This window comes from Moschus berezovskii, chromosome 1 (assembly GCF_049115385.1).
Source record: "Moschus berezovskii isolate FMDL1 chromosome 1, NW_MosBer_1.0, whole genome shotgun sequence".
Taxonomy (NCBI): Eukaryota; Metazoa; Chordata; class Mammalia; order Artiodactyla; family Moschidae; genus Moschus; species Moschus berezovskii.
In genome coordinates this window covers 34,175,703-34,201,756 of record NC_142460.1, presented here as the reverse complement: position 1 = coordinate 34,201,756, position 26,054 = coordinate 34,175,703, and the positions used below count along the sequence as shown (strand labels likewise).

The following is a 26,054-nucleotide window of genomic DNA, read 5'->3' as shown; positions in this document are numbered from 1 at the left end:
ATCTTCTTTTACAAAGAGTCTATAAGGGAGTAGTTGCCTTTTGCTGGTTTTATAGTTGTTGAAAGAATGTCAAATGAAATATAGTAAAGTACGATATTAGATTTTGCTTCTAAATTACCGGGGTTATGTGCTTAAACTAATCTAATTAACAGTATTTACAGGTTTTCCCTAATGTAATAATTAAATGCATTGTTACCCTTTGAAATCTTAATGGACATTAATAACTAAATTTTTGACGTCAAGATGACATCTCTTCCTCCAAATTTGGCTTCTTTTAGTATACTGCCTGCTTGTATTAACATACTATTCTGTGAGGCCAGTAATATGTTAATGTTATCCTAATTATTTCCACTTTGATAATCTAATGGGTCACCAAGGTACACACTGTATTTGTTTAACATCTATGAAATATACATTACTTTTCCGGTCTTGGTTTCCATAAGAGTGCTGCCCTTTCTCCAATTTTTTTTTTTTCCTTGAGTGACCACAAGTTGTTTTCTCTGCTCTTAATCTTAAAATTTCAACTTTTCTATCTTACCAACCTTCCAATACTTAAAATTATCAGTATTTCCCTTTACTTTCAAGACAAAATCAGAAGCACTCTTCATGGCATAGGAAGTTGTGTATGATCATCAGCTACCTTCCCTAATCATTCAGTCTGGGTAACCTGTGCTTTAGCCAAATGGAAATTCTATTAGTAACACTATACAAATGCACTTTGATTTGTTCTTCTGAACAAATTCAGGTCTTTTAAACTGAGTTAGAAATAACCATAATCACATAATCTATAACCAAAATGTAACTTGTTCCTTTTGGAATGGACAAAATATGAATTTAAAGAGTTAGCCATGAGTTTTCTATCACTTGGGAGTGGGAGACTGAAAAATTAATCAATGTCTTCTTCCCTATCCTATGCCCCTTCCACCATGAGCTATCTCTCTGCCTTTTTTTGAAGAGATGGGGAAACAACACCAGGATTAGATAAAAAAGAGTTATTTGGTTTTTCCTTTCCTAGAGTAAAAGTTTTAACCACAGATTTCATGCTGAAAGATAAAAAGAAAATTGAATTACTGATTTTTTTCTTTTCTTCTGTAAGTCTATAATTAATTGATATTCAGGAGACCTAGGTTCCCTCCCTGGGTTGGAAGGATCTCCTGGAGAAGGAAATGGCTACCCCTTCCAGTATTCTTGCCTAGAAAATTCCATGGACAGAGAAGCCTGGCAGGCTGCAGTCCATGCAGTCACAAAGAGTCAAACACAACTGAGTGACTGGCATTTTCACTTTCAATTTCATGGATAAAATAATGGAATAGACCAGGTAGAAACTAGGGAAGTAGGTAGAAACTGCACATGCTCTAGGGTGAGGCCAAAGTGCCAGGCCTTTCAAGAGAAGATTTTCAGAGCCTTTTTAAAATTTTTTTGATGTGCAAAATCTGTTATTTGTTGAGACTACTACAGTCAGTAGAGGTTTTGACCTTTAACTTGAGGAAGATTTTAGTGAAGATGAAGAATAATATGTTTAAATATGGATATGTGTATTATGTTTGTATCTATATATATTAATATATATCTATATTTTTGTATTTTTATTTATGAGCATTTCTAATACCTTTCTCTCTTTATTATATATAATCAGTAAAGGTAACTTAAGTGGCTATTTAGTTTCTTAATTTGTTGACTTAACTGTCTACCGTGCTTTGTTTCTGAAAGAATTTAAGGTATGAAATTTTGTGGGTTTTTGTCATGGGCAAGACCTTATGTTTAGTATATTCTTATGAAAATGGGGTTATAATATTAGTTAATACATGTAAAGTTTTTTAAAAGGACTAAGTTTATAGGAAGCACTATATAAATATGTACTATGATTGTATGTTATATATGTGTGTGTGTGTGCTGATACTTAGTCGTGTCTGACTCTTTGCGACACCACAAACTGTAGCCCACCTGATGCCTCTGTCCATGGGGTTATCCCAGCAAATATACTGGAGTGGGTTACCCTTTCCTCTTCCAGGAAATCTTCCAGACCCAAGGATTGAACCTATATCTCCTGAAGCTTCTGTGTTGGCAGGTGAATTTTTTTTTTTTTTTTTTTTTTTTTTTACCAATGAGCCACCTGGGAAGCCCATGTTATTTATGTATCTTTATGTAAAATTCTAAAGTAAGAAATGGAAACCCACACCAGTATTCTTGCCTGGAAAATTTTATGGATAGAGGAGCCTGGCAGGCTTCATACAGTCCATGGGACTGCAAAGAGCTGGACATGACTGAGAAACTGAGCACATATGTTAATATTATGCATATATTTTTATACTAAAACACTATTTTGAGACTTATGATCAGAAGGAAATGTCATCTGGAAGATATAGCCTATTAAGCTTTTATTACCAATTCTGCTATTGTAATTTCTTTTAGTACATTTATGAATGTTCTATTTCTGCAATAGATTGTCTGTGATAGTTTGAATGTGATGACATTTATTTTAAAGGAAAGATTATTTGGGTATGAGTGGGTCCAATTAACAAAGTTTGAATCATCAAGTTTATCGTGATCTACATTCAAACTGGAATGCGTATTTCTTTATCTATACTTATTATTTCCAGGCTTGTAAAGAGATAAATACTGGACACAAAAGAATACATGTGTTCTTTTGTGCAGTTCACATCAATCATGGATGTAATATCCTTTTGTGACTGCATCACACTGACTGCATCACTCTCCTCGAAATTAATCACCCTCCTTCCACATCCTACTTTTCTTCTCACATGATAATCTGACCTTCTTTGCTTGAGCATCACTTTATCTCCAATTCTTCTTATTAATCATTTTTCCCTATTATGGTCACAAGCTCCCATATCTTAGAATTCCTGGAACAACTGTTTTCCAAAATAAGTGTTCACAAAATCAACCAATCAAAATCATAATCAATAAATAAATTGATTTATTTATCTTCTGAATGATTCAGCTGGACCCTGTCAAGGAATGCATTGACTAATGTCACCTGATGACTGTGCTTTTCTCTCACATTTTGCCTTTATATAGAGTCAGAAAAATTATTCTTCTCCAGTCTTATTGACTCTTTCCCTGCTTACCAGCTCCTTTTAAAGCTTGATCCCTCTCTAAAACTATCCTTTATTATTTATCTGTTATTAAATCCCTTGAAGTTGTTTCAATGAAAACTCTGAAGTTGCATAAATAAGTTATAAAATAAAGACACTCATTTTATCCACATTATCTTATTTTTGTTCAGTTATAGTATTTGATGAATTATATACATTTTCTCTCCAATTTATAATGCATGCCTCTCTTATTTGCTACTAATTTTTATCATTGGTAAAATTATTTTGTCCCTGATAAAATTCATTGTGGACCTCTTTCAACTCCTTTCACCTCAAAGTATATTGAAGTTCCAACCAAATACTCCAGTCAATAATTTCTTCGCATGCACTGATTTCTTGCCAAGTTCTGGTTCTGGAAAATCTTTTCTTTGCTCTGATGTTGACTCTGCAGATTTTCCCTTGCATTTTTTTTTTCTCTTCCAACACATTAACAATTAGTTAAAAGATATCCTTGTTGGTTTATAAGGCCAGCAATACCAAATATTAAGGATCTTTTTTTTTTCTTAACTCCCTCTATGAATTTCTTACTATATTTCTCAATACCTATGTATAGTTTTTCTCAAGTCTTTATCTCACCTCCCTTTAAGAGGTTATACACCACTGCTCATTGCCATGTGAAGTGTGGTGCTTCTAGTGGAAGGTTTAAGCAACTAAACCCAACTGATGATGTGACTTTCCCTGGCTATGGGAATATAAGAAAATGTAATATACACTTGTACCACAAGGAGATCCAACCAGTCCATTCTAAGGGAGATTGATCCTGGGTGTTCATTGGAGGGACTGATGCTAAAGCTGAAACTGCAATACTTTGGCCACCTCATGCGACGAGTTGACTCACTGGAAAAGACTCTGATGCTGGGAAAGGTTGGGGGCGGGAGGAGAAGGGGACGACAGAGAATGAGATGGCTGGATGGCATCACCGATTCTGTGGACATGAGTTTGAGTGAACTCCGGGAGTTGGTGATGGACAGGGAGGCCTGGCGTGCTGTGATTCATGGGGTCGCGGAGAGTTGGACACGACTGAGCGACTGAACTGAACTGACTGAATATACGCTGTACTGAAATGAAGCTTCAAGAAGAATCACACGTTACTTCTCTTGGGCTTTCCTCCTGCCATGAAGCTAAGTGAAAGTCTCTCGGTCTTGTCTGGTTCTTTGCAACCCCATGGACCATACAGTCCATGGAATTCTCCAGGCCAGAATACTGGAGTATATAGCCTTTCCTTTCTCCAGGGGATCTTCCCAACCCAGGGATTGAATCCAGGTCTCCCGCATTGCAGGCAGATTCTTTACCAGCTGAGCCACAAGGGAAACCATGAAGGTAGCATGACTGTAATAGGGACTTCTTTACCTACAACATCGTGAAGAAGCTGTGTGGAGCTGAGTCACAGCTGATCTGCAGGTGCAAACACATACCATTGATAAGAAATAAAGCACATTGTTAAGCCCTGAGATTTTAGAGTCTTTTGTTAACACAGAAAAGCAGACACATGCAGTGACAGTGGCTTTTTCCTACTTAAGCAATTTAAATACTGTCTGACCTAGGTGTGTGTCTGAAATCACTTCCCTGAGTACACATCGGACATCTTATACTCCCCAGTGGTGGTCATCTCCAATAGATTTTTAAATTAACATATCAATATATTGGTAATTCAACTGAATGTTTTTGACTGTGGTTTCAGTGTTATTTTGTATTGTCTTTATATATTTATTAAACATTTAAAGGAGATGTGCTGGCTATATTTTTCATACTGTGTTATGCTTAGAATACTAACAGATCTAATAGAGCAGTATTTCCCTCAAGGCACTTATAATTTTATCTCAAAAATGTAAAATAATCAACTTTTGTAAGGTCCCTTATTGTTTATGGAGCTGCTGAATTCAAAAACATATAATAAGTACATTTTTAAAAATTTATTGATTTTTTTAATTGAAGGATAATTGGTTTACAGAATTTTGTTGTTTTCTGTCAAATCTCAACATGAATTGGCTTTTTCTGTCAAACCTCAGTCGTAGTTATACATATATCTTCTCCCTCTTAAAACTCCCTCCCATCTCCCTCCCCATCCCACCCATCTGGGTTGATACAGAGCCCGTTTGAGTTTCCTGAGCCATACAGCAAATTCCTATGGGCTATCTATTTTACATATGGTGATGTAAGTTTCCATGTTACTGTTTCCATATATCTCACCCTCTCCTCCCCTCTTCCCATGTCCATAAGTCTATTCTCTGTCTGTTTCTCCACTGCTGCCCTGCAAATAAATTCTTCAGTACCATTTTTTCTAGATTTTATATATATGCATTAGTATATAATATTTATCTTTCTCTTTCTGACTTATTCCACTCTGTATAATAGGCTCTAGGTTCATCCACCTCTTTAGAACTGACTCAAATTCATTCCTTTCTATGACTAATATACCATTGTGCATATGTATGACAATATTTTTATCCATCATCTGTTGATGGACATCTAGGTTTCTTCCATGTTCTAGCTTTTGTAAATGGTGCTGCAATGAACAATGGGATACATGTGTCTTTTTCAATTTTGGTTACCTCAAGATATATGCCTAGGAGTGGGATTGCTGGGCCATATGGTGGTATTATTCCTAGTTTTTTAAGGAACATCTATACCATCTTTCATAGGAGAAGGCAATGGCACCCCACTCCAGTACTTTTGCCTGGAAAATCCCATGGACGGAGGAGCCTGGTGGGCTGCAGTCCATGGGGTCGCAACTGAGCAACTTCAGTTTCACTTTTCACTTTCATGCATTGGAGAAGGAAATGGCAACCCACTCCAGTGTTCTTGCCTGGAGAATCCCAGGGACGGCGGAGCCTGGTGGGCTGCCGTCTATGGGGTTGCACAGAGTCGGACACGACTGAAGCGACTTAGCATACCATCTTTCATAGTGGCTGGATCAATTTACATTCCCACCAGAAGTATAACAACATTCCCTTTTCTCCACACCCTCTCCAGCATTTATTGTGTGTAGAGTTTTTGACGATGGCCATTCTGACAGGTGTGAGGTGATATCTCATTGTAATTTTGATTTGCATTTGTCTAATAATGAGTGATATTGAGCATCTTTTCTTGTGTTTGACAGCCATCTGTATGTCTTCTTTGGAGAAATGTTTGTTTAGGTCTTTTCCCCACTCTTTGATTGAGTTGTGTGGGCTCCTTGTATATTTTGTAAATTAATTCTTTTTCAGCTGTTTCATTTACTATTATTTTCTCCCATTCTGTGTGATGTCTTTTCACCTTGCTTATAGTTTCCTTTGCTGTGCAAAAGCTTTGAAGTTTAATCAGGTCCCACTTGTTTAATTTTGTTTTTATTTCCATTACTCTAGGAGGTGGGTCATAGAGGATCTTGCTTTGATTTATATCATCAAATGTTCTGCCTATGTTTTCCTTTAGAGTTTTATAGTTTATGGTCTTACATTTAGATCTTTAATCAATTTTGAGTTTTATCTTTGTGTATGGTGTTAAGAAGTGTCCTAATTGCATTCTTTTACATGTAGCTTTCCAATTTTCCCAGCACCGTTTATTTAAGAGCCTGTCTTTGACCTGTTGTATGTTCTTGCCGCCTTTGTCAAAAATAAGGTACCCATAGGTGTATGGGTTTATTTTGGGGGCTTTCTATCTTGCTCCATTTGTCTATATTTCTGTTTTTGTGCCAGTACCATACTGTCTTGATGACTGTAGCTTTGTAGTACAATATGAAGTCAGGAAGGTTGATTCCTCCAGCTTCATTCTTCTTTCTCAAGACTGCTTTGGCTATTCGGGGTCTTTTGTGTTTCCATCTGAATTGTGAAAATTTTTGTTCCAGTTCCTTGAAAAATGCCATTGGTAATTTGGTAGAGATCGCATTGAATCTGTAGGTTTCATTTAGTAGTATAGTCATTTTCACAAAATTGATTCTTCCTATCCAGAAACATGGGATATCTCTTCATCTGTTAATATCATCTTTGATTTCTTTCATCAGTGACATAATTTTCCGTGTACAGTTCTTTTGTCTCCTTAGATAAGTTTATTCCTAGATATTTAATTCTCTTTGTTGCAATGGTGAATGGGATTGATTCCTTAATTTCTCTTTCTGATTGTTAGCATATAGAAATGCAAGTGATTTCTGTGTATTGATTTTGTATCCTGTGACTTTGCTAAATTCACTGATTGGCTCTAGTAATTTTTTGATAGTATCTTTAGGGTTTTTTGCGTACAGTATCATGTTGTCTGCAAACAGTGAGTGCTTTAATTATACTTTTCCGATCTGGATTCCTTTTATTTCTTTTTCTTCTCTGATTGCTATAGCTAGGACTTCCAAAACTATGTTGAATAGTAGTGATAAAAATGGACACACTTTTCTCGCTCCTGATCTTAGAGGGAGTGCTTTCAGTTTTTCAACATTGAGAATAATGTTTGCTGTAGGCTTATCATATATGGGAGAACGCAATGGTAATCCACTCCGGTACTATTGCCTGGAAAATCCCATGGATGGAGGAGCCTGGTAGGCTGCAGGCCATGGAGCTGCTAAGAGTCAGACATGCCTGAGCGGCTTCACTTTCACTTTTCACTTTCATGCATTGGAGAAGGAAATGGCAACCCACTCCAGTGTTCTTGCCTGGAGAATCCCAGGGACGGGGGAGCCTGGTGGGCTGGCGTCTATGGGGTCGCACAGAATCGGACATGACTGAAGCGACTTAGCAGCTGCTGCAGTATCATATATGGCCTTTACTATGTTGAGGTAGGTCCCTTCTATGACCATTTTTTGAAAAGTTTTAAATATAAATAGGTACTGAATTTTGTCAAAGGCTTTTTCTGCATCTATTGAGATTATCATATGGTTTTTATCTTTCAATGTGTTAACATGGTGTATCACACTGATTGATTTGTGTATATTGAAGAATCCTTGCATTCTTTGAATAAACCCAACTTGATCATGGTGTATGAGTTTTTGATGTGTTGCTGAATTGTTTGCTAAAAGTTTGTTGAGGAATTTTGCATCTATGTTCATCAGTGGTATTGGCCTGTAGTTTTCTTTTTTGTGTGTTGTTTTGTTTTTTGTATCAGGTGATGGTGGTCTCATAGAATGAGTTTGGAAGTATTCCTTTCTCTGCAATTTTTTGAAAGAGCTTTAGAAGGATAGGCATTAGCTCTTCTCTAAATGTTTGATAGAATTTTCCTGCGAAGCCATCTTAACAGGATGGGCTTTAGTTTTTTGGGAGATTTTTGATCACAGAATCAATTTCAGTGCTTATAATTGGGTTTTTCATAATTTCTATTTCTTCCTGGTTCCGGCTTCGAAGATTGAACTTTTCTAAGAATCTGTCCATTTCTTCCAGGTTATCCATTTTATTGCCATATAGTTGTTCATAATAGTCTCTTATAATCCTTTGCATTTCTGTATTGTCTATTTTAACCTTTCCTTTTTCATTTCTAATTTTCTTGATCTGATTTTTCTCTTTTTTTCTTGATGAATGTGGCCGAAGGTTTGTCAATTTTATCTTTTCAAAGAACCAGCTTTTCATTTTATTAATCTTTACTAGTGTTTCTTCCATTGCTTTTTCTCTTATTTTTGCTCTGATCTTTATGATTTATTTCCTTCTAATTTTGGGGTTTTTTGTTCTTTTTCCAGTTGTTTCAGGTGTAAAGTTAGGTTGTCTATTCGGTATTTTTCTTGTTTCTAGAGGTAGGATTGTATTCTGTATACTTCTGTCCTAGAGCTGCTTTTGCTGTATTCTCTAGGTTTTGAGTTATTATGTTTTCATTGTCATTTGTTTCTGGAAAATTTTGATTTCCCTTTTGATTTCTTCATAACCTGTTCATTATTTAGAAACATTTTGTTTAATTTCCATGTGTTTGTTTCTTACAGTTTTTTTTTTTTTTTCATGTAATTGATATCTAGCCTTGTAGTGTTGTGGTTGGAGAAGATACTTGATACAATTTCAATTTTCTTACATTTACTGAGGTTTGGTTTGTGACCCATGGTATGGTCTATCCTGGAGAATGTTCCATATGCACTTGAGAAGGTGTGTTCTTCTGCATCTGGATGGAAAGTCCTGAAGATATCAATGAGATCCATCTCATCTAGTGTATCATTTAAGACTTGTGTTTCCTTATTAATTTCCTGTTTTGATGATCTGTCCATTGCTATGAGTGGGGTGAGTCTATTACAATTGTGTTACTGTCAGTTTCTCTTTTTATGTCTGTTAGTGTTTGTCTTCTGTATTGAGGTGCTTCTATGTTGGGTGCATAGATATTTATAATTACCATGTCTTCCTCTTGGATTGATCCTTGATCATTATGTAGTGACCCTCCTTATCTCTTGTAATATTCTTTATTTTAATATCTATTTTGTCTGATATGAGGATTGATACTCCAGCTTTCTTTTGCTTTCCATTTAAATGGAATATATATTTCCATCCTCTCACTTTCAGTCTATTTGTGTCTTTAGGTCTGAAATGTGTTTCTTGTAGACAGCATACATATTTGTCTAGATTTTGTATCCATTCAGCCAATCTGTGTCTTTTGGTTGGAACGTTTAATTCATTTACATTTAAAGTGATTATTGATATATATGCTCCTATTGCCATTTTCTTAATTGTTTGGGGTTTGATTTTATAGATCTTTTCCTCCTCTTGTATTTCTTAACAATATGCCCTTTTAACTTATGTTGTAAAGCTGGTTTGTTATTACTGAGTTCTCTTAACTTTTGCCTGTCTTAAGAGCTTTTGATTTCTCCATCAATTTTGAAAGAGATCCTTGCTGGGTATAGTAATCTTGATTGTAGATTTTTCCCTTTCAGTACTTTAAATATATCCTGCCATTCACTTCTGGCCTGCAAAGTTTCTGCTGAAAGATCAGCTGTTAGCTGTATGGGGTTTCCTTTGTTTGTTACTTGTTGCTTTTCCTTTGCTGCATTTAATATTCTTTCTTTGTGTTTAATCTTTGTTCAGTTCAGTTCAGTTCAGTCGCTTTGTTAGTTTGATTAATATGCATCTTGGTGTGTTTCTCCTTGGGTTTATCCTGTGTGGCAATCTTTGTGGCTCTTGGACTTTATTGACTATTTCCATTTCCACGTTGGGGAAATTTTCAGCTATAATCTCTTCAAAAATTTTCTCATAACCTTTCTTTTTCCCTTTTTCTTCTGGGAGCTCTGTGATTCTAATGTTGGTGTGTTTGATATTATCCCAGAAGTCTATGAGACTATCCTCCATTCTTTTCATTGCTTTTACTTTACTTTGCTTTTCAGAAGTTATTTCCACCATTTTATCTTCCAGCTCACTGATTTGTTCTTCTGCTTCAGATATTCTGCTATTGATTCCTTCTAGAGTATTTTTAATTTCAGTAATTTTGTTGTTTGTCTCTGCATGTTTATTCTTGAATTCTTCTAGGTCTTTGTTAATCGATTCATATATTTTGTCCATTCTGTTTTCAAGGTTTTTGATCATCTTTACTATCATTATTCTGAATTCTTTTTCAGGTAGTTTGCCTATTTCCTCTTCATTTATTTGGACTTCTATAGTTCTAGTTTGTTCCTTCGTTTGTTCAATGTTTCTCTGCCTTTTCGTTATTTTTTTTTTTTAACTTATTGTGTTTCAGGTCTCCTTTTCTCAGGCTTCAAGGTTGAATTCTTTCTTCCTTTTGGTTTCTACACCCCTAAGGTTGGTGCAGTGGTTTGTGTAAGCTTCATATAGGGTGAGATTTATGCTGGCTTTTCTTGTTTTGTTTTGTTTTTCCTCTGATGGGCAAGGCTGAGTGAGGTGGTGATCTTGCCTGTTGATGATTGGGTTTGTATTTTTGTTTTGTTTGTTGTTTAGATACAGGGTGCTGCTGGTGGTTGGGTGATGCTGGGTCTTGTATTCCTTTGTGTGAGTTTTCACTATTTGATACTCCCTAGGGTTATTTCTCTGGTAGTACAGGGTCTTGGAGTCAATGTTCCCACTCTAAAGGCTCAGGTCTTGATTTCTGGTAGGAATGAAGATTCCACAAGTGGTTTGTTATGGCATTAGTTCAGTTCAGTTCAGTCGCTCAGTTGTGTCTGACTCTCCACGACCCCATGAATCACAGCACGCCAGGCCTCCCTGTCCATCACCAACTCCCGGAGTTCACTCAAACTCATGTCCACAGAGTCGGTGATGCCATACAGCCATCTCATTCTCTGTCGTCCCCTTCTCCTCCCGCCCCCAACCTTTCCCAGCATCACAGTCTTTTCCAGTGAGTCAGCTCATCACATGAGGTGGCCAAAGTATTGCAGCTTCAGCTTTAGCATCAGTCCCTCCAATGAACAACCAGGATCGATCTCCCTTAGAATGGACTGGTTGGATCTCCTTGCAGTATAAGGGACTCTCAAGAGTCTTCTCCAACACCACAGTTCAAAAGCATCGATTCTTCGGCGATCAGCCTTCTTCACAGTCCAACTCTCACATCCATACATGACCACAGGAAAAACCATTGCCTTGACTAGACGGACCTTGGTTGGCAAAGTAATGTCTCTGCTTTTTAAAATACTATCAAGGTTGGTCATAACTTTCCTTCCAAGGAGCAAGCGTCTTTTAATTTCATGGCTGCAGTCAGCATCCGCAGTGATTTTGGAGCCCCAAAAAATAAAGTCTGACACTGTTTCCACTGTTTTTCCATCTATTTCCCATGAAGTGATGGGACCAGATGCCATGATCTTTGTTTTCTGGATGTTGAGCTTCAAGCCAACCTTTTCACTCTCCTCTTTCACTTTCATCAAGAGGCTTTTGAGTTCCTCTTCACTTTCTTCCATAAGGGTAGTGTCATCTGCATATCTGAGGTTATTGATATTTCTCCCAGCAATCTTGATTCCAGCTTGTGCTTCTTCCAGCCCAGCGTTCCTCATGATGTACTCGGCATATAAGTTAAATAAGCAAGGTGACAATATACAACCTTGACGTACACCTTTTCCTATTTGGAACCAGTCTGTTGTTCCATGTCCAGTTCTAACTGTTGCTTCCTGACCTGCATACAGGTTTCTCAAGAGGCAGGTCAGGTGGTCTGCGATTCCCATCTCTTTCAGAATGTTCCACAGTTTATTGTGATCCACACAGTCAAAGGCTTTGGCATAGTCAATGAATCAGAAATAGATGGTTTTCTGAAACTCTCTTGCTTTCTCCATGATTCAGCGGATGTTGGCAATTTGATCTCTGGTGCCTTTGCCTTTTCTAAAACCTGTTTGAGCATTTGGGAGTTCACGGTTTACATACTGCTGAAGCCTGGCTTGGAGAATTTTGAGCATGACTTTGCTAGCGTGTGAGATGAGTGCAATTGTGCGGTAGTTTGAGCATTCTTTGGCATTGCCTTTCTTTGGGATTGGAATGAAGACTGACCTCTTCCAGTCCTGTGGCCACTGCTGAGTTTTCCAAATCTGCTGGCATATTGAGTGCAGCACTTTCACAGCATCATCTTTCAAGACTTGAAATAGCTCAACTGGAATTCCATCACCACCACTAGCTTTGTTAGTAGTGATGCTTTCTAAGGCCCACTTGACTTCACATTCCAAGATGTCTGGCTCTAGGTCAGTGATCACGTTATCGTGACTATCTTGGCCATGAAGATCTTTTTTGTACAGTTCTTCTGTGTATTCCTGCCACCTCTTCTTAAGATCTTCTGCTTCTGTTAGGTCCATACCATTTCTGTCCTTTATCGAGCCCATCTTTGCATGAAATGTTCCCTTGGAATCTCTAATTTTCTTGAAGAGGTCTCTTGTTTTTCCTATTCTGTTGTTTTCCTCTATTTCTTTGCATTGATCACTGAGGAAGTCTTTCTTATCTCTCCTTGCTATTCTTTGGAACTCTGCATTCAGATGCTTATATGTTATGGCATTAAGTGAGATTAAAACACATACCCAAAAACGAGAAGCCAAAGATGAACCCCAGACATATGGCCATTACAAAATCAGGCAAATAACAATTAAAATAATGGGATATACACATATACCTATACATCCATAAGCAAAACCAACACAGTCCAACAAAAATAAGGTACAGTAGGACCAGATGAACAAAGGAAACAAAAAAATATATCTACCAGTTAAGAACAAAACTAACTACAGCACAAACTGGAAAACAAAACTAAAGCAAGGTGCCCACTGGGGAATAAATAGTGAAAACAAAACTAACAAATATGTTGAGAAGAAAGGAAAGAAAGAAAGAATAGATATGCAAAGTAGGGGTAGATAAAGAAGATTTATATACATTAAAGATTAACTGCAAGGGGAAAAGTACAGTAGGAAAAGTCAACAAAGGTATAAAAAAGGTTGAAAAAATAATAATAGGTTTTAAAAAATTTAAAAAAGAGAAAAAAAAAAAGAAGAGGAAAGAAGCAAAAAATGGAAAGCTTCACAGAACTGCAAAAGCCCAAAGTAGAGGCAGAAATTTATAACAATAATAAAAAGTGTGATAAAAAATAAAACTCAAAAGTCTAATTAGATTTCATAGTGCCAGTAAAATTGAAAACTATAATGAGGGTGAGGGGGGAAGGAAGAAGAAATAGAAAAGAAAAGGAAAAAAAAATCCAAAAGAAACTTCAGAAAAAGTCATACCATAAGAATAATAAATGTTTTTCTTGAGTCACTGCTGTCAGGATCCTTTCCCTCACTGGAGTCACAGTTCACCTCAACTTCCTAGAATGCCTTCCAACACTGTGCTGGACTCTGGACCTGCTGTGTGGGCAGCTCAGATTCTAATCTGGTCCTATTCCTGTGTGTTCTTGCCTCCAGTATCCACAGGTATCAAAGCTAGAGTGTTTTCTTTTGTGGGTGCTCTCACTGTCCTTTTATATATTCTGAGTACACAAAGTCTGCCTAGTTGATTGTGTGGATTTAATCTGCAGCTTGTACAACTGGTGGGAAGGTTTGAGGTCCTCTTTAGATGCACTGTCCCTGGGGTTTAATTGTGGTTTTATTTAAACCTCTGCATGTGGGGTCATCCACTGTGCTTTGTTCCTGAGGCTGCCCTGGAGGACTTGGTTCTGCCCCAGTGAGGGCTAGTTCTGGAGGTGGTGCAGCTGCTTGGTTCACAGTGGTTCTGGCAGCACCAGGTACTCAGGGGAGTTGGTGGAATGTGAAGCAGTAAATATAGTGCTCTAGAAGGGTATGACAACCAGTATTGGCCAATACACTCCAGTATTCTTGCCTGGTGAACCTCCATGACAGAGAAGCCTGGCAGGCCACAGTCTACAAAGTCACAAAGAGCTGGACATAACTGAAGTGATCCCATATGCATAGATGCAAGACTTTTTTTTTTTTTTCTTAACTGTGGCAGCTCTGCCCCTGTGAGGGTTGAGTGTGAAGGTGGTACAGCTGCTTGGGTCGCGGGGACCCTGGCTGCACCAAGTGCACAGGGACGTGGACTGCCTCAGCCTCTGGAGTTATGGCCCTATTAGAGTCTTTTTCTGAGCCTCTGGTAGCTGGCGATCAGAAAGCCTCTTTGGTTTGTCTTTCTCTGTAGCCCCACCTTTTCAGGCACTTACCTTCTCTATCGTTCAGCTCATCAGGCACTTAAAGGAGCTCACTGGCTGGGGTCCTACTCTGTAGTTCTGTTCATCAGGTGCTTGATGGGCCAGGCTTTCTATTGTTCAGCTGCTGCTGATGCTGGAATGTGGGGAGAGAAGAGGATATAGTGATGGTACCACCCCCTGCAGATGACTCAGCAGTATCGCCTTGCTTCCATGGCTGCCTGGCTTTCCTCCACAGGCATTACCCACCACAGTCTTCTCCCTCACATCCCCTCAGTCCCTCTCTCCGCAGTCGAGAGCAGCCCTCGCCCTGGGGTTGTTTCACAATCCCTAAGCTCCAGCTTCCAGCCACTGTGCCTTCTAGGGGACCTGTGTCCCTGTCCGGGGTATGTATGGCTATGGCAAGGACTGTCTGATTCTCATTCCATTTAGGGTGCTACAGGTCAGCTGTTTCACTTTCAGCCTTGACTGTTTGTCCTCTGACTCAGACAGTTACCCCAATGTGGGGATCAGACCCCTGCTTCAGTTCCCCCACCCACCAAGGGCAAGTCCAGTCCTAGTAACACTCCTGTTTTTCTCCCTAATTCCTTCCTACTACCGAGTTTTGCATGGTTCTATATATTCTTTACTCATGGCAGGTACTCCTGTCCATGCTCAGCTGCTGTTCTGCATGCACTTCTGTGTCTGAAGGTGTATTCCTGGTGTATCCATGGAGACAGATGTCCTCCACATCCACCTACTCCTCCTCTTGTTCTCTCCCATAAGTGCATTTTTAACAACCTGTTTTATAAAAAAGGGGCACCTACTGTAGCTCAAGAAGAGACTTGGTATTTGGGATAAATCTGTTGATGAAAAACTACCATATGTAAAATATGTAGCAAGTGGGAATTTGCTGTGTGGCTCAGGGAACTCAAACCAGAGCTCTGTGACAACCTAGAGGGGTGGCATGGAGTGGGAGGTGGGAGGGAGGTTCAAGAGGAACGGGCCATAGATATACTTATGGCTAATTTGTGTTGATGATTAGCAGAAATCAACACAATATTGTAGACCAATTATTCTTCAATTAAAAATAAGTACATTTAATTATTTAAAAAGTATTATTTTGTAGAACAAATAGAAGAAATATATTGCAGACAAAATATCACCTGGCAAAACAAAAAGAGTTTAGGATGTGAAAGAAGAACTAAGAACTTAACTGTTATTGGATTTGATATCTTGGGGAGAGAGTGATGGTGGTATTAATCAGTTGGTTTGGAATTTAGGTGGAGATGTAGATGCAAAGCAGAAGGGACCAGATCATGGAGGGCTATGGACTTTCTTCTTTGAGACAAAGATGAGCTGCCAATTAGAAGCAGGAAACCTAAAAAGAGAAGGATGGAGGCAGGGAGAGGGGATGAATTAAAGTCAGTGGTAAGTAGAGCCTGTGCTAAAACACAAAGAAATGCAGGGGAATATATAATCAAGTAGGGTTTGAAACAAAGTATTGTGTTTCCAAGTGTGTCACAGAGATAAGAGCAATAAAGGCTTAATTCACAGATTTGAATGTGGATTCTAGGCTTCCAAAGTAGTAAATGCAAACAGAAGTGATCAATAAGGACTGAACTGAGGCATATCTGTTGAATTTGGCAATTAGGAGTTTACAGAAGACATTATGGTAAACAATAGCATTTGCATAGTCTGGGTAACATTCAGGCTGCAATGACTTAATGAATAAATGTTTATGTACATTCACTTGAATAAGAAGAGTATTGAAGGAACAGCACCTATTACCTCAGCTTATTCGAATCAACTATTATATAGGAAAAATTGCAAAGTTGAGTTAAAGAACAGAGGAAGTGACTACAGTGTTAGGACATTTGTAAGAAAGATTTACCTTGAACATAAAGAGGATATATTTTACGCTGAGCCTGGAAGAAATGAATCAAATTTGGATAAGAATGTAGGTTAATTTGCAAGTAGGTTTGGTTGATAATTTGAGAGAATTATTGCCGCATGATTTCATATCCTATTTCCAATCACTGACTTATCTACCAAACGTTGATATACTACTGGTTTCTCTTCAATATTTTTCAATGTATTTATATGTGTTTATACCTGCTCATTACTGAATCTTAAGGTAAGCTTTCCAAATGCCCCAAACCTTACTTTTCATTAATCTCCCAGTGGCTACCTTGATTTTATTATTATACCTCATGACATTTCTGTTGACACGCTTAATTTGCTGGCCATCTTTTCTATACATTTCTGAATTCTGTTTCCTGGATAATTATACTACACACACATACCCACACACACACAAAGAAAATGGGTAAATGCTTTAAAAAGAGGATTAGAATTACTTCTCTTGCTTTAGTGCATGTCCATTCTCCCACCGTGGGATTCCTGATAGTGAAAGTCATTCAGCCTTGTCTGACTCTTTGTGACCCAATGGACTATACAGTCCATTGATTTCTCCAGGCCAGATTACTGGAGTGGGTAGACTTGCCCTTCTCCAGAGGATCTTTCCAAACCATGGATCGAACCAAGGTCTCTTACATTTCACATGTTGTACTCTTAAAAAAAAAAAGAAATTAAAAAAATAAGTTAAATAAGCAGGGTGACAGTATACAGCCTTGACATACTCCTTTCCTGATTTGGAACTGGTCTGTTCCATGTCCAATTCTAACTGTTGCTTCTTGACCTGCCTACAAATTTCTATGGAGTCAGGAAAGTTAGTCTGGTATTCCCATCTCTTGAAAAATTTTCCACTGTCTTGTGATACACACAGTCAAAGCTTTGGTATAGTCAATAAAGCAGAAACAGATGTTTTTCTGGAACTCTCTTGCTTTTCTGGTGATCCAACAGATGTTGCCAATTTGATCTCTGGTTCTTTGCTTTTTCTAAATCCAGCTTGAACATCTGGAAATTCACAGTGTACGTACTGTTGAAACCTGACTTGGAGAATTTTGAACATTACTAGTGTGTGAAATGAATGCAATTGTGCAGTAGTTTGAACAGTTTTTGGCATTGCCTTTCTTGGGCATTGGAATGAAAACTGACCTTTTCTAGTCCCGTGGCCACTGCTAAGGTTTTCAAATTTGCTGGCATATTGAGTTCAGCACTTTCACAGTATCATCTTTTAGGATTTGAAATAGCTCACAGGAATTCTATCTCCTCCACTAGCTTTGTTTGTAGTGATGCTTCCTATGGCCCATTTGACTTTGCATTCCAGGATGTCTGGCTCCAGGTGAGTAATCTCACCTTCATGATTATCTGTGTTGTTATCTTTTTTGTATAGTTCTTCTGTTTATTCTTGCCATCTCTTCTTAATTTTGTTTAATTTTGCCATCTCTTTTTATTTTGCTTCTGTTACATTCATACTGTTTTTGTCCTTAATTATGCTCTTGAGAGTCCCTTGTACTGCAAGAAGATCCAACCAGTCCATTCTAAAGGAGATCAATCCTGGGTGTTCATTGGAAGGACTGATGCTAAAGCTGAAACTGCAATACTTTGGCCACCTCATGTGACAAGTTGACTCACTGGAAAAGACTCTGATGCTAGGAAAGGTTGGGGGCGGGAGGAGAAGGGGACGACCGAGAATGAGATGGCTGGATGGCATCACTGACTCGATGGACATGAGTTTGAGTGAACTCCGGGAGTTGGTGATGGACAGGGAGGCCTGGCGTGCTGTGATTCATGGGGTCGCGGAGAGTCGGACACGACTGAGCGACTGAATTGAACTGAACTGATGCTCATCTTTGCATGAAGTGTTACCTTGTTATCTCCAATTTTCTTGGAGAGATCTCTAGTCTTTTCCATTCTTCTAATTTCCTCCATTTCTTTGCATTTTCCACTTAGGAAGGCTTTCTTTTCTCTCCTTGCTACTTGTTGGAACTCTGCATTCAGGTAGATATATCATTCTTTTTCTCCTTTGCCTTTCGCTTCTCTTCACAGCTGTTTGTAAGGCCTCCTCAGACAGCCATTTTACCTTTGTGCATTTCTTCTTCTTTGTAATGGTTTTGATCACTGCTTCCTGTACAGTGTTATGAACCTCTATCCATAGATCTTCAAACACATCATCAGATCTAATCCCTTGAATCTATTTGTTACTTCCACTGTATAATTGTAAGGGACTTGATTTAGGTAATGTCTGAATGGCCTAGTGGTTTTCCCTACTTTCTTCAATTTAACTCTGAATTTTGCAATAAGCAGTTCATGATCTGAGTCACAGTCAGCTTCCGCTCTTATTTTTGCTGACTGTACAGAGTTTCTCCATTGTTGGCTGCAAAGAGTATCATCAGTCTGATTTTGGTATTGACCATCTGGTGATGTCCATTTGTAGAGTAATCTTTTATGTTGTTGGAAGAGGGTGTTTGCTGTGACCAGTATGTTCTCTTGGCAAAATTTGGTTACCTTTTGCCCTACTTCATTTTGTACTCCAAGGCCAAACTTACCTATACTCGATGTATCTCTCGACTTCTGACTTTTGCATTCCTGTCCCCTTTGATGAAAAGAGCATCTTTTTGTTGGTATTAGTTCTGGAAGTTCTTCTAGGTCTTCATAAAACTCTTCAGCTTCTTCAGCATTACTGGTTGGGGCATAGTCTTGGATTACAGTGATATTGAATGGTTTGCCTTGGAAATGAACAGAGATCATTATGTCATTTTGAGATTGCAAATGAGTACTGCATTTTGGACTCTTTTGTTGACTATTTCAGCTACTCCATTTCTTCTAAGGGATTCTTGCTAGATATAATGGTCATTTGAAATAAATACAACCTTTCCAGTCCATTTTGGTTCACTGATTCCTAAAATGTTGATGTTCACTCTTGCTGTCTGTTGTTTGACCACTTCCAATATACCTTGGATTCATGGACCTAACATTCCAGGTTCCTATGCAATATTGTTATTTACAGCATCAACTTTACTTCCATCACCAGTCACATCCACAATGGGGCATATTTTTTGCTCTGGCTCAGCCTCTTCATTCTTTCTGGAGCTTATTCTCCACTCTTCTCCAGGAGCATATTGAGCACCTATCGACCTGGGGAATTCATCTTTCAGTGTCATGTCTTTTTGCATTTTCATATGCTTCATGAGTTTCTCAAGGCAAGAATACTGAAGTGGTTTACTATTTGCTTCTTCTGTAGACCACATTTTGTCAGACCTCTCCATCACAACTCATCCATCTTGGGTGGCCCTACATGGCATGTCTCACACTTTCATTGAGTTAAACAAGGCTGTGATCCATGTGATCAGTTTGGTTCATTTTCTGTAATTGTGGTTTTCATTCTGTCTGCCCTCTGAAGGATAAGAAACTTCCGGAAGCTTCCTGAAGGAGGGACTGGCTGTGGGGGAATCTGGATCTTGTTCTGATGGGCAGGTCCATGCTGAGTAAAATTTTAATCCAATTTTCTGTTGATGGGAAGGGCTGTGTTCCCTCCCTGTAGTTTGGCCTGAGACCAAACTATGGTAGGGGTAATGGCCATAATGGCAGCCTCCTTCAAAAGGACGTATGCCAGCATGCTGGGCTTCCCATGACTGTTGTAGTCAGTGCCCCTGACTGCTCAGCAGGTCACTGTCGACCCACACCTCCACCGGAGACTCCTGGACACTCACACATGTCTGGCTCAATCTCTTGTGGGGTCCCTGCTCCTTTCTCCTGGGCCCTGATACACACATGGGTTTTTTTTGTGCCCTCCAAGAGTCTGTTTCCCCAGTCCTGCGGAAGTTCTGTAATCAAATCCAGTTGGCCTCCAACGTCAAATCCCCTGGGAGCTTTCAGTCCATTTTCTGGATCCCCAGGTTGGGAAAGCTGTTGTAGGTCCTCAAACTTTTACAACAGTGCAAGAACTTCTTTCGTATACTTATTCTTCAGTGTGTGGGTCATCTGCTCAGTGGCACTATAGTGGGGTTAATGATGACCTCCTCCAATAGGAATTGTGCCAAGGTTGCAACTGCCTTTGTATTGAAATATTTAAATAATTTACATGAAATATCTTATTGACTTAGCTGGATTTAAGTCTTGTTATTCATTTTATGTTTTTCTAATCTGTGCTCTGTTCACCTTTTCTTCTATTTCTGCCTTATGTAGATTTTGGAGCAGTTTTTGAATATTTTTCTATTTTTTTTTTTTTTTTTACTGCACCAGGTCTCAATTACAGGATTTGAGAACATCTGTCTTTGTTGCCATGTATAAGACATCATCTTCTGACCCCAAGTTACAAAGAATTTTCTTTCAAGTTTCTTCTAAACGTTTTATACTTCTATGTTATAGCTTTAAGTCTTTGATCTATTTAGGATTAACTTTAGTATAAAAATTAAGTTCTATTCTCCAATTCACCTATTTGTATAGTAGTAGTAGTGATGGTCTCTCAGTCATGTCCAACTCTTTGTGACCCCATGAACTGTAGCCCTCCAGGCTCCTCTGTCCAAGGATTCTCCAGGCAAGAATACTGAAGTGGATTGCCATTCCCTTCTCCAGAAGACCATCCCAACCCAGGCATGGACCCTGGGTCTTCTGCATTGCAGGCAGATTCCTTACCATCTGAGTTAAAGGAAAGCACAAATTTAACCAATTTTTTAAAAATCATTAGAAGATTATCCTTTCTCCATTAAATTGCCTTCACACTTTGTAAAAGAATACTTTCAAGGCATAGTTGTATTGTTCACTTCAGTTGCTCAGTCGTGTCTGACTCTTTGTGACCCCATGGACCATGACAGCATGTCAGGCCTCCCTGTCCATCACCAACTCCCGTAGTTTACCCAAATTCGTGTCCATTGAATCTTTGATGCCATCCAACTATCTCATCCTCTGTCGTCCCCTTTTCCTCCTGCCCTCAATCTTTCACAGCATCAGGGTCTTTTCAAATGAGTCAGCCCTTTGCATCAGGTGGGCAAAGTATTGGAGTTTCAGCTTCAACATCAGTCCTTCCAATGAACACCCAGGACTGATTTCCCTTTGGATGGACTGGTTGGATCTCCTTGCATTCCAAGGGATTCTGAAGAGCATCAATTCTTCAGCACTCAGCTTTCTTTATACTCCAACTCTCACATCCACACACGACTACTAGAAAAATCATAGCCTTCACTATACAGACCTTTGTTGGCAAAGTAATGTCTCTGCTTTTTAATATGCTGTCTAGGTTGGTGATAACTTTCCTTCCAAGGAGCTGCTGCTAAGTCACTTCAGTCGTGTCCGACTCTGTGTGACCCCATAGATGGAAGCCCACCAGGCTCCCCCATCCCTGGGATTCTCCAGTGTGTGAAAGTGAAAAGTGAAAGTGAAGTCGCTCAGTCATGTCTGACCCTTAGCGACCCCATGGACTGCAGCCCACCAGGCTCCTCCATCCATGGGATTTTCTAGGCAAGAGTACTGGAGTGGCTTGCCATTGCCTTCTCCAAGGAGTAGGCATCTTTTAATTTCATGGCTGCAATCACCATCTGCAGCGATTTTGGACCCCCCAAAATAAAGTCTGTCACTGTTTCCACTTTTTACCCATCTATTTGCATGCAGTGATGAGACCAAATGCCATGATCTTAGTTTTCTGAATGTTGAGCTTTAAGACAACTTTTTCACTTTCCTCTTTCACTTTCATCAAGAGGCTCTTTAGTTCTTCACTTTCTGCCATAAACATGGTATCATCTGCATATCTGAGGTTATTGATATTTTTCCCAGCAGTCTTGATTCCAACTTGTGCTTCCTCCACTCCAGTGTTTCTCATGATATACTCTGCATATAAGTTAAATAAGCAGGGTGACAATACATAGCCTTGAGATACTCCTTTTCCTATTTGTAAGCATCTATTTCTGGACTTCTTCATTACACTAATCTATGTGTCTACCCCTGTACCATTATCACATGGCCCTAATTATCACAAATTTACCCACATCTCAAAATCAGGTGGTAGGGTTTCTATGACCTTACTCTTCTTTTACAAAAACATTTTGGAAATTCTAATTTATTTTCCTTTTGTTTAAACTTTAGAACATGTTGGTCTAGGAAACAATATATTGGTAAGATATTAGCTAAAATTCTTTAGCCTTGATATCAAATTTGGAAAATTTGACACTATTTTGTTTTTTCTACAAGTATATGGAAAGGGTATAATTCTCCATTTATTAGTGTATTTTGTGTATTTACTTCCTCATTTGACTTTTGGTAAGTTTCAGCATTCTGAGTGGTACATGAGTTTTGTTTGATTAAATGTGTTCTAAGCATTATGTTTTGAGAAGTATTGATTTTTTTAAGAGTTTTGATTCTTGTGTTTCTTGAAAGTATGTATATAGAAATAGTGTTGTTTTTGGTGTCTTTTTGTATATCCTGTGACTATGCTGCATAAAATTTTTATTTCTAGGAATATCTTTTAAATTCTTAGATTTTCAGTAAAAACAAGGCATCTGCAAATGTTCCTAAAGTTATTTATTCCTTTCTAATTTTATGCTTGTTATTCTTATGTCTTTATCTTACTGTATTAACCTTCCAGGATGGTATTTTATAGGGGTATTGAGTGAGGACTTCCTTACTTGTTCCCAGTTCTAGAAATAAAGTATTCAGTCTTTCACTTGAATGTGATTTGTTCAGTTCAGTTCAGTCACTCAGTCATGTCCGACCTTTTGCCACCCCATGAACTGCAGCACGCCAGGCCTCCCTGTCTATCACCAACTCCCAGAGTCCACCCAAACCCATGTCCATTGAGTCAGTAATGCCATCTAACCATCTCATCCTTTGTCATCCCCTTCTCCTTCTGCCCTCAATCTTTCCCAGAATCAGAGTCTTTTCAAATGAGTCAGCTTTTCGCATCAGGTGCCCAAACTTTTGGAGTTTCAGCTTCAGGCAGTTCTTCCAATGAATATTCAGGACTGATTTCCTTTAGGAATGACTGGTTGGATCTCCTTGCAGTCGAAGGGACTCTCAAGAGTCTTCTCCAACACCACAGTTCAAAAGCATCAATTCTTCGGTGCTCAGCCTTCTGCACAGTCCAACTCTCACATCCATATATGACTACTGGAAAAACCATAGCCTTGACCAGATGGACCTTTGTTGGTAAAGTAATGTCTCTGCTTTTTAATATGCTGTCTATTTTGGTCATAACTTTCCTTCCAAGGAGTAAGTGCTGGAAGTTTTTGGCAAGATATTATTTATCAGGATAAAGAAATCTTTTCCATTTATGGTTTGTGAAGAGTAATTATCTTGAATGGATGTTGAATTTTGGTAAATGTTTTCTCAATATCACTTCACATTATTGAATGTTTTTTCTTCTTTAAACTCTTAAGGTAAATTATATTCATTGATTTTTTAGTATTGTGCCACTTTTACTTCTCACAGAATAAACTCCACTTGGTGGTGATGTATTTTCTTTTTATATATATTGCAGGACTTTATTTTCTAAAATTTCAGTGAATATATTTGTGCTGTCTTAAATGAGTGATATTGCTTTGTTTATTATAGTTTTCTTTTCCTATACTGTCTTTGATTTATTTATCCTCATAATTCTGCCCTCATAAACTGAGTCAAGAAATATTTCCTAGTGTTTTTTTAAAAAGATTGTGTACAAATTGTATTTTTTCTTTAAATTTTTGGTAAATTTCACTGGACAAGCCATCTGATTCTAGAGATGTTTCTAGAAGGCTTTTAACTGCATATTATGTACTTTTAGTATTTACAAAAATATTTGAGATAACTGTTTTATCTTGAGTTGGTTTCAGTAGTTAGTAATTTTTCAAGGAAGTGTTCCATCTCTTAAACATTGTTGAATTTGTGTGTGTAGAGTTGTCTGTACTACTCCTTTAAAAAAATCCTTTAGTGGATTGTTGCATCTGTGGTGAAATGCCTTTTTTGATTTCTGATATTGGCAATTTGTGTCATCTCTTCTTTTTTCCTGTTGGTGTTCCTATGGTTTATTAAGTTATTGAATTTTGAAAGAATATTTGTTGGTGTCTTTAAATTCTCCACTGTTTGTTTCCTGTTTTTTATTTTATTGATACCCATTCTTATTTGTAGAATTATTTTCCTTTTCCTTGGTATGGGTTTATTGTATTCTTCTTTTTCTAGTTTCTTAGATTAGAAGTCAAAAAGAGTGATTGTAATTTCATTTAATTCTTATTCCCATTCTGTCAGTTTTTGCTTCATATATTTTGCAGCTCTTTTTTGGGGTGAGTACACATGGAAGTTTGTCTTTTTTTAACTTTGATAAATTGACTCTTTTATCACTATGAAATATCCCCTCTTTGATCCTGGAATTTTATTTGCTCTGATATCTACTTTCTTTGATATTTCTTTGGGTTAGTGTTTGAATGTATATATTAATCCATTATTTTATTTTTAATCTACCTATTTTATTATATTTTAAGTGGTTTTCTTATAAAGACTATAGAGTTGAGCTGATTACTTATTCATTCTGATAGTATATGTTTGATTCATGAGATAGACCAGTTACACTTAATTTTTGTTTTTGATTTACTTTCTGTTTTCCATCCTTCTATAGCCCCTTTTCTGCCTTCTTCTGGGTTTTGTGAATATTTTTTGGTGCCCTATTTTATCTATTATGCTTGTATCTGTAATTTTTTTCTTTACTTTTTGTGATTGTGCTTGCTCTTGTGAATGTGATATGCCAGGTCAGTTGGTAAAGAGTCCACCTGCAACGCAGGGGACCCCAGTTCAATTTCTGCATCAGGAAGATCTGCTAGAGAAGGGATAGGCTGCCCACACCAGCATTCTTGGGCTTCCCTAGTAGCTCATCTGGTAAAGAATCCACCTGCAATGTGGGGACACTTGGGCTCCATCTCTGGATTGGAAAGATCCCCTAGAGAAGAGAAAGGCTACCCACTCCAGTATTCTGGCCAGGAGAATTCCATGGACTGTATAGTCCATGGGATTGCAAAGTGTCAGACACCACTGAGAGACTTTCACTTCACTTTAACTTAGAGTCAATATTTTACCAATATTTAATTGGATTGTAGAAATTGAAGCACCTTAAAGATCTTTATAATCCATATGTCTTAAGATATACTCCTCATTTTCCTTAAGCCTCTTTGTCTTAATATTCATATTAGTCATTAATTACATCAAATCTAGTGAAAACTCACACAGGCAGTGTTAAAGCATTTTTATTTCAATCATTACCATATTTTAAAGAACTCAAGAGGAGAATAAACTATTATATTTACCCAGATAATTAGCATTTCTCTTGTTTTTTTCTTCATCCCTGAAGGCTAAAGTCTCCTCTGATAGAATTTCTCTTTGTATAGATTTTTCAGTTTTCCATTTTACATTCTACCAACAATGCAAAAAGTTCCAGTTTCTCCACAGCCTCACTAATACTTACTTTTTTAGTTAATTTTTTTTTTTAGCATTATCCTTCCTAATAGATATGAGGTTGTATTTCATTGTAGTTTTGTAGCTTAGATGGTAAAGAATCTGCTTGCAATATAGGAGACCAGGGTTTGATCCCTGGGTCAGGAAGATCCTGGAGAAGGGAATGGC

General features: G+C 38.0%; 1 protein-coding gene across 2 annotated transcripts in view; it reads left to right on the top strand.

Annotated features, from left to right (window-relative positions):
- NCAM2 (neural cell adhesion molecule 2) overlaps window positions 1-26,054 on the top strand; it is a 579,580-nt gene that overhangs the window by 346,726 nt on the left and 206,800 nt on the right. The gene's annotated exons all lie outside the window — the stretch shown is intronic.